The sequence below is a fragment of the Papio anubis genome, chromosome 1 (genome assembly GCF_008728515.1).
Source record: "Papio anubis isolate 15944 chromosome 1, Panubis1.0, whole genome shotgun sequence".
NCBI lineage: Eukaryota > Metazoa > Chordata > Mammalia > Primates > Cercopithecidae > Papio > Papio anubis.
This window is the reverse complement of record NC_044976.1, coordinates 65,178,275-65,188,716: the sequence shown is the minus strand read 5'-3', so window position 1 is coordinate 65,188,716 and position 10,442 is coordinate 65,178,275.

Sequence of the window (10,442 nt, the reverse complement as noted above, 5' to 3'; positions counted from 1 at the left end):
AACTTTCCTAGTGGGCAAATTGTGAGGGAGATATGTAGCTTGTTCAATCTTTACAGTTATCTTAGTAATAAAATGGGAGGCAGGATTGCCTGATGTAGTTGCCAGCTTGACTTTTCCCTTTGGCTAAGTGATTTTCGAGTCCTAAGATTTATTTTCCTTTCACAACAGTCAAATATGAGAATCTAAACAAAGTGCTTTTCTCAAAGGACCTTACAGTGCTCAATACATGTTTCCTAATACTCATGTAGTCCTTCAGCGTTATATGTGAGAATAGCTGGGGGCATATATGTATTCACCAGGTCCCATAAACAGCTGAAACCCAGAGTATGTTAAGTAATAAGCTTCTTCCTGTAGTATGAGCCACCTTAGTTTTGCCTTTCTACTGCATTCTATTCTCATTCTGGAATTTGTGAAACAAAGACCCAGATAACCAAGTCATTGTTATGCAATTGGATGTCTTCCCAGATAAAATGACAAAAGACAGAGTAAGGATATCACAAAACAATGCTTTTATTTCTAACTCTGACAGCGAACTCCCCCAGTGGGTTGTAACAAGAGTTAGAATCTCTGTTCATCTAAGTGCCGCTCTTATTGATACAATAGTCCATATTGGAAATCCATCTACTAAAAACTGGGCACTTAAATTGTGTCAAGGCATTATGAATGGAATTTAAACACTTTCCTTCACACATTTGTTGCAGCAAACGTATGAGGGTGTGAAAGTACTTTGCTACCATTTTGCAGATGAGGAAACTGAGGCTCAGTAGAAGTAAGTAAATGTGCCCTAAGTCACACAAGTTAGTGGATGGTGTTACTGGATCCAAACTTAGGCTGCTTAGTGATTGAAGACAGTTATGCCAATCTGTACTAGTAGTCAAAATATTCTTTACTACCAGGCACTCTGACTTTTAAAAGCAAGTCAGTTTCACTGAAGAATATCCTTGATGAAGCAGTAAAAATTACATTAATCTCAACCCTTGAGTACATGTCTTTTCAATATTCTGGGTGATGTAATGGGAAGACTGGATGAGGCATTTCTGCAGCATACTGAAGTATGATGGTTGTCTCAAGGATAAGCATTTATGTATTTAAATTGCAAACGTAAAATTTATGTAATTAAATTGTGAGCTGCTTTTTCCACGAAGCACTGTCTTTTTCTTTTTTTTTTTTAAAGAAAGAGTGAAAATTTAGTTAATCAGATTTTGGGATTTGAAATGAAATAAGATTTGAAAAGTGAATGAAGTGAAACTTTCACTTCAAGGAAAACAACTGACAGTATTTGTTGCTGATGATAAAATTTAAGCTTTCGAGAAATTTTGGGAAACTCATCCCCTACCATCAGCATCAGTGATGATATTAATGAATTTGATTTTTTGACATTGTGTGTCAACGTTTGGAAGATATGCATAACTTAGCAAACCAATATTTTCCAAATGATCAATGCATGATATTATAAAATAATGAATGGGTAAAATATCCACTCAAAGAGCAAAATAAAAATTTTAATCTAACAGTACAAATGATTCATTGATATGACTTCAGATTTACATGGCAATCTAACTATAATAAATAACTGCTTGTTGAGTTTGGGGATATATCAAAAAAAGAATTCAAAAACTATCTGAAAACATTATTAAAATAATCTTCCCTTTCCAAGTAAATAACTATATGAGGCGGATTTCCTTCATGTATGTCAACCAATACCACACACAGCAACAGATCAAATGCAGAAACTGGTATGAGAATCAAGCTGTCTTTACTAAGCCAGCCATTAGAGATTTACAAAAATCTGAAACAATGCAAGTCTTCTGACCAATTTTTTTTTTTTTTTTTTGGTGAAATATAAGTAGTTTGTTGTTGTTGTTGCTGTTTTTTGGAGATGGAGTCTCACTTGTTGCCCAGGCTGGAGTGCAGTGGCATGACCTCAGCTCACTGCAACGGGATTCAAGTGATTCTCTTGCCTCAGCCTCCCTAGTAGCTGGGATTACAGGCATGTGCCACAAGGCCTGGCTAATTTTTGTATTTTTAGCAGGGATGGCGTTTAATCATGTTGGCCAGGCTGGTCTTGAACTCCTAATCTTAAGTGATCTGCCCATGTTGGCCTCCCAAAGTGCTGGTACTGCAGGCATGAGCCATCATGCCTGGCCAAGTTTTTATAAAATATGTTATTTGTGTTAACATGGTGGATTTATTATTTTTAAATGGATTAATAAATTTAAATTTCTCAGTTTTAAATTTCAATGCAGTAAATATTCATAGATTCAACTCACATAAACAAAAGTTCTTTGAAGTTCTTAATAATTTTTTAAGAGTGCAAAGGAGTTCTGAGACTAAAACATTTGAGGACTGCTATTCTATAACACGTATTGCCACTTTTTTTATTACATCAGTAGATATTCAGATTGTTTTCAGTATTTGCCATTACAAATAAAGATGCAATAAACAACTTTCTTCATATATCCTGATGTACTGACACTTATTTCTGTGTCAGTACGTAGCTTACCAGGTTGCTGGGGAAAGTAGTAAATATATATTTGCATTATATTTTTGTTATTTATTTACTATATTCTTACTTATATTTATTAGTTATTATAAATGTATTTATGTAATTTAAGTACATGGAGAAACAAAGAAGAAAAATGGAACCTCATCTCTCAATAAATCCTGTAACGACTTTTTTTGCAGGGAAAAAAAGGAGAATATATGCATAAGGTTAGGAAATGCAAACAGTCCACAGAAGCATAAAATAAATCAAAAGCCTTGCTCTCCTTTATTTGGTTCTAAAGTAATAATATAACCCTTATTAAGAGTTTCTTATAACTTCTGCCAGAAATAAAAATCATATTTATAATGAATTCATGTGGTGTAACTGCAAATACAGCTAGGCAGGTTTATCTATCTATCTATCTATCTATCTATCTATCTATCTATCTATCATCTATTTTTGTAATTTATCTAATGGATCTATCTCTATAGCATAAACTTTTAACTGTCCACCGAAAATTTCTTCTTCTCTTCCTCTTCGGCACACAGCTAAACTACATTTCTCAGCCTCCTTTGTGTTTATGTTTGGTCATGTGACTGAGTTCCAGCCTACTAAATGTGAGTAGTAGTGATATGTACCACTTCCAAGACAAGTCCATAAAATCCCCCACCCTCTCGCTTAACTTAACAAGCAATAACTTTTGAGTTGTTTTATATTTAAGTCTATTTTTAAGGTAGTAAACCTACTCTAATACAGTATTTACTGAGTCTATCATCCTATTTTACACCAAAATGGATTACACACAGTGTCCTACATCTCATTGTTGTTGTTTTATTTAATATATCTTCATATATTTCAATAACATCTCAATATATGTACTCTAAATTTAAACATATAACAAGAGATGACCATCTAAAAATTGTGCATTAATTCATATTTCCACTAGAAATTTATGAGAGAGCCTGTATTCTCACCTGTCTATGGTGTCATTACACTTGCAAAAATTTGGTGAAATTAGGGGAAATATTAAACATAATTTTTGGATTGAATTGCATTCACTTGACCATGGAGTGATCACCTTTTGTATTTATCGACCACTTGTATTTTCTCTTGTGTAAATTAATCTGTCCATATGATTTGCCCATTTTTCTATGTATTTTTCTAATCAAATTTCAAAGCTTTTTATATTAAGAATACTAACTTTTTGACTGCTCTCCAGATAAAATATTTTCTCCTAGTCTTTTATGTTTTTACTTCATTTAGGATATCCTTTGACATACGATGTCTGTCTTTTTCTTTTACAGTTTCTGAATTTCCTGCTTTGCTTAGGAAGATCTCCCTTTCTGTGAGGTTGCACAAGAATTCTCCTAAGTTTTATTCTAATAATTTTGTGGTTTATCCTTTGAATTTATACCTAATTCATCCTACATTTGTTTTCGTATAGCATGAAGTGGTTAATTTTAATTTTCTCCAGATGGATAGCAAATTTTTCCTGCATCATTTATTAAATGAATTGTCTTTCACCTGTAAAAATTTCACATCACTTTAGTCACATGTTGTTTCCATTATACTTTGAACTATTATAGACTGTTTATTCTGTTCACTGATCTATTTACCCTGGGTTAACCCTATCCTATTTTGACTGTGGTAGCTTTGTGGTAAATTCTAATATCTAGTAAGAAAAGTTGCCCATCTCTATAGCTTTTCTAGAAATAATTTTTATGACTATTATGAGACATACACTTCCATATGAATTTGTTATTCTGTACTAAAAATATCTCATTGGAATTATGATTTGAATTGCATTACATGCATACAAATGTAGGAAACATTTACATTCTAGGATGTTAAGAATTTCTATTTAGAATATATTACTATAACAACATAGTTTATTTTAAATATTTAAATAATTTTATTTATATAGGTATTATACATTTTAATTTAAACTTATGCCGGAATTTTTTGCCACTATGAATGAGAAATTTCTTCCATGTTCATTTCTAATTACTTGTTGCAGTGCAAAGAAAAATCTTGATTTTTAAAACATTATCTCCAAGCACCTTGTCAAGTAATTTTATTAAATTTAATAGCTGCTTGACTAGCTCATTTTGGATTTTTGAGGTATGCAATATTATAATCTACAATGAAAAGATACTTCCGTCTCTTCTTTTGCAGGATTTAAGCTGATTGTTTCATATTCTTGACTTATTACCTTACTCATTATTCAGTAATTATTTATTGAGAGAGTAATGTGCCAGGCATGGTTCTAGGTAGTAAGGATACAGCTGTGAATAGAACAGAAAAAGTGCATCTTCTAATGGATGGCACATGTAAACAGGAGTAATATTAGATTATAATTGATGCTGAGAAGAAAATAAACCATGGAAGGGGGATAGGAAAGCTTGGGTGGGGGGATAAAGGGAAATGAGTTTTAAGCAGGGTGGTCAGGGAAGGCCTCTCAGGGAAGGTGACCACTAAAAAAGTCTAAATCAAGCTTGTCCAATCTGTGGCCCATGGGCTGTATGCAGCCCAGGAGAGTTTTGAATACTGCCCAACACAAATTATAAACTTTCCTAAAATATTATGAGTTTTTTGTGTTGGTTTTGTTGTTGTTGTTGTTGTTTTGTTTTGTTTTTTAGCTCGTCAGCTATCAGTGTTAGTGTATTTTATGTGTGGCCCAAGACAATTCCTCTTGTTCCAATGTGGCCCAGGGAAACCAAAAGATTGGACACCCCTGATCTAAATGATAATAACGGCAGCAGACATCTCTCCCATGTTCCTAATTGTAATGGAAAAGGCGTTAGCATTCACTACTAAGTACAACATTTGTTGGTTGAAATGTGAATAAATAAAACAATAAATAATGAATTTATATTATACATGCGTATATAATATTCAGAATTATCTTAAAAGTATTATTCTATTACGTATTGCTGAAGGACTTATTTTGCTGGAAATTCTTCTAAATTTCATAAAATACACACCTAATTTTATCATATGGTATTTTTCTCTTTAGTAAATGTGAAGAGTTCTGTTGATAAGCTTTCTTATGTTGAAATGTCTCTATATTCTAAGAATAAATTCATTTGATCATAGTATAACATTCTTCTAATACTCAGAAGCACTGCATTTGTTAATATTTTGTTTAGAATTTTCATATCTGTGTTCATAAATAAAACTGATCTCTATATGTTTTGCCAATAAAGATTATTCTAGCTTTATAAAATGAAGGCATTATTTGTTCTTTAAAAATCTGGAAGAAAAAGTTGTAACAATATCTTTAGCCTCGTGACTTAAAAAAATTCACTGGAGTATAATACACATACAATCAAGTACATGACTTTTAAATGAACTTGTACTTATTTGTACACAAATGAATTATTAAAATATTTCCAGTTATTAATAATGTATTCTCTTTTTTATATACCACTGCACTTTATTTGTTAACGATTTGTTTAATATACATTTTCATAAACAACATTTATGTTTTTTATAATATCATGTTAATACATTTTAAAAAAACATTTATGCTTTTTCTGTAATATATTGATATCAGGGTTAAGCTAGCTCCATAAAATGAGTTGGAAAGTGGTCCTTCTTTCTTTAATCTCAGAATGTTTAAGATTGATACTATTTCTTCTTTAAATGATTGGGCCTTAATGTACTACTTTCCCAAGTAGTCAAAGTGGTCCCCCAGTTGCATCCACCTCAGCTACCTTCTGAATTCATTTCTTTTGAATGGCATTGTAATATAGATGGTTAGGTTTTGGTCGCTTTTTTTTTTTTTAAGCATAAGTTTGACAAATGGCTTTTACTTGTGCTTGTGAATTGGGATGCAAGCAAGCAATTTAACTATATATTTAAAAAAAATTATTACACCTGTCCTACCAAAGTAAAGTTCTTGTTATATAATACATTTCCTTATAGGAAAAAATAATTATAATTATATAATTAACCAACAACATACAGTTTATTTTCCTTTAGTTTCAAAATGAAATTATGAGTCTTTAAGCTTATTTTTCATAGGAATTTAAAAACTATTTCCCAGCAACCCCTAAACAAATCGGGCTGGATATTCTGTCCTTTTAATAGTTAGATGATTCAGCCTCATCATTGTCTGTGGGAAACTTTTCTGATCACAAATGTAAAGTGAAGCTTAGTGCTTCCCGTACTGGTTATACTGGTTCCTTGCCTTGCTCGGTAGGGAAATAGCCTGGTGGGTGGGTGGAAAACCACAAGTTTCAAATTATATCCTGCACTAAAATTTAAAAAAAGTGTACTCAAATTGGCCAGGAAAGAAATTGAGAAGAGATTATAGGAGACTCTAATCAGATACTTAAGATATATGTCTTAATAAACCTTTAGTGTGTTTATTCTATATGAACATACTAGAGGAATATGTAAATTCAAATGGGAGCTAACAGGATAAAATAGGTGGCAGTAAACAAAAATGTTCAAAGGAATCAAGAAAGTACTGAAGTGAGAATTAAGACATCTGAATGAAACAAATTTGAAAACAGGTAGACATCAGCCACGAGAAGCTAAATTTGGAGATGTATAGGACTGTATAATAAATATGGACTTGAGAAGAAATTGTCATTCAAAGAAGGCAGCAGCAGATGATTAAAGGTGATAAAAGAAAAACATGTAATCTAGGGTATTACATTAGGGTAGTGAGCAGAAATTACAAAACTATCTGCTCAATTTTCTAGAGAAGAGTTTCTGCAGGAAAAAATTAGAGGTTGCAAGTAAGCATCTACTGTGGGTCAGATATTCTGTGCATACTTTCTCTTTTAGTCGTCGTGACAGGAACATAAGTAGCAATCATAATCATCTTTACCTTTGGGGAAACTAAGGCTCAAGACACTAGCCACCTCAAACCAAAGTCACACACAGCTAGTAAGGGTGGCAGCTAAAGGAGACTTTTGTCAAACTTATGCTTTAAAAAAAAAAAAAGAAAGCGACCAAAACCTAACCATCTATATCACAATGCCATTCAAAAGAAATGAATTCAGAAGGTAGCTGAGGTGGATGCAACTGGGGGACCACTTTGACTACTCGGGAAAGTAATACATTAAGGCCGGGCACGGTGGCTCACGCCTGTAATCCCAGCGCTTTGGGAGGCCGAAGCGGGTGGATCACGCGGTCAGGAGATCAAGACCATCCTGGCTAACAAGGTGAAACCCTGTCTCTACTAAAAATACAAAAAATTAGCCGGGCGTGGTGGTGGGCGCCTGTAGTCCCAGCTACTCGGGAGGCTGAGGCAGGAGAATGGCGTAAACCCGGGAGGCGGAGCTTGCAGTGAGCCGAGATCGCGCCACTGCACTCCAGCCTGGGCGACAGAGAGAGACTACGTCTCAAAAAAAAAAAAAAAAAGGAACACATTAGCGGGGATGAGAACTAGATTGCAGAAGGTGAAGGTAGCATAGAAAGAAGTGGCAGAGAAAATCAGAGGTAATGGGCGCAGGCCACTCCTTTATAACAATTTTGGGAGCAAAATGCATAGTAAATTATGAATAACTATTTAATGTTGAGTTTTCTTAATATATTTTTGGGTAATATCTAGAAACACCAGTCAAATGATGGTCCTAACAAAGAGTGTGTTCGTTATCTAGGATGGCTACGTTTACAAGCTCTAATTTCTCAACCGTTGTTTTTAAAATCATTCCCGTATACTGGGATAATTCTTAAGAGTTTTTTTTTTTTTTAATGAAGGAGTTAAACTAGCACTTAATTTCCCAACATATAATCTGTTGGACTCTGTTGGAAGAACCTCCTATTATGTATTTTCTTTAAAGCCATTTTATTAACAATGACAGCAGATGACAGCACTGACACCTCCATTCAAGATGCTAATGTATTTTTGAGAGAACCCTTACATTTTTTATGATGTCTGAAAACACAAAAGGATCGTCTAGGATTTTTTTTTAATGAAGAAAAGAAGGCATTATTTAATTTTAGTTTTGGAAAAACAGTTCCTATTAATTTTTGGGGGGTGGTTTCTGGCTGATGTTCCCAGAGTTAACTGAATTTTTAGTAATTTGCTATTAGTACTCACTATACTTGCTGAAGATTCTGCTAATGAATATTTTATAAAGCAGGAGGATGTTAGGTCTCAATCTGGATGACTGCCAAGTCTAAATCTCTCACCTTGATGTCGTAGCTCAGCTCCAGCCCCATGTTCTCAGCTGCCGGAGGCTAACCCCATCTTAATATCCCATCATTAACTTAAATTCAACAAGTGAAAAATCAAACTTCATATTTTATTCCTCAAATTCTTCCTGCTGACTTCCTTAGTTTTGTTAATAGGCTCATTGAACTAGTGACCCACACTGAAACTTTCAATTGCAACCATAAGAGCTACTGTATTGAGAGCTTTCTATCAGGAATTATGATGGTTTAGCAAACATATGTATGTAATTATCACCAAAATCCTATGAGGTAGGTACCAGTATTATCATTCCTTTACAATGAAGAAGCTGTGGCTTAGTGAGATTAGTAATTTATTTGAGGTCACTTAACTTGTGCTTGGGACAGCAGGACTCAGCCCTAAGTCTGCAAACGTTCAGAGCTCGAAACTTTCAACTGTCTTTTCATATCATGTTGGAGTCACTTCTGACTCCTCCTTCCCCTTGCCTACTCATGTAGACCTTGCCCCCATAGTGTCTCATACAACTATCCTCTCCTTTCCATTTCCAATGCCACTGCCTCTTCCAGCCTCTATTACCTCTCACCTCCCCAAGAGTCTTTCTGTTCTTTTCCAACATATTCATCTTCTTAGAGTGTCCGTTCATTTATACTGCTAGCCTAATGAAAAACCTTTAATGATTACTTATTTTCTTACTCAGATACTCACAACGTATTCTTCTAATCTTAGTTCTAACCACTTATCTTAATGAACACTGTGTTTTATCCAGCCTAGACTTCCTGTAATCTTCTGCCTGTTGAAATTCTAATCTCTCCTTCACAGTCTAGCTTACATTTTCTTTCCTTTCATGAAGGCTTCCACGATTCCATTAATTGGATAAAGATATTCTGGATTTTTCTTATGACAACATATTTGAGCCTATACTGTGGTCACTTGTGTACTTCTATTTTCACCCCTATATGATCCTGGTTCCTCAGGGGTTGAACTGTGTTTGCTATTATCTGTGCAGCTGGGAGTTATGTAGCACAGTGCAATGCACATAATGATAACGTTAAAAGTAAAAATGATTTTTATTGCTAGGCACTGTCAAGTTATGTGGTCAGTGTCCTCAATACGTCTTCAATCTATTAATAGTAAAGGAAACAAAACAAAAATTCAAAAGTTAGCTCGACCATGAGAATGATCAGAGGAGAGACAGCAGGAGGCAAGCAATGAATAGAGAAGGACTGAGAGAAAAGGTGAGACTTGAATGTGACCCTGAAAAGTGAAGAAAGTTGCTTAAGTGGGAGGGGGGGTGTTCTGAGGTAGGAAAGCATGAGTGAAGGCTCTGGGGCAGGGATGGGCATGGCTGGTCTGGGAAGAAGGATGGCACTGTAGGAGAGGAAAAAAATACCAGGGAAGTTCAGGGTATTTCAAAGTAAAAGAATTCCTTCAAATTTATAATGTCATTTCTTTCAAAATTTCTCATGATAAGGTTCTGTGTGATAATTTCTTTAAAAATTTCTCATGATAAGGTTCTGTGTGATAACTAGCTTCTCCCAAGTTAGTTGCAATGAGTGAGTTTTTACTGTGTATTCTTATACTGCTATATAGTTGCTAGAATTCATCATTGAGTATCTGAATTACAGTGCATGGCAATATGCTGGCAAACTGCTTTCTTTTTTGTTTTTTAACTGCCATCATGCTTTGCAGTTTCGATTCTCAACACAGCCTGGGGAAGATGGTAAGAAATTATCTCGTGGATTAGAATTTAGAACTCTGAAACAGTCATTGTTACAATAGACTTTCTATATGTTAAAGAAGTTTCTT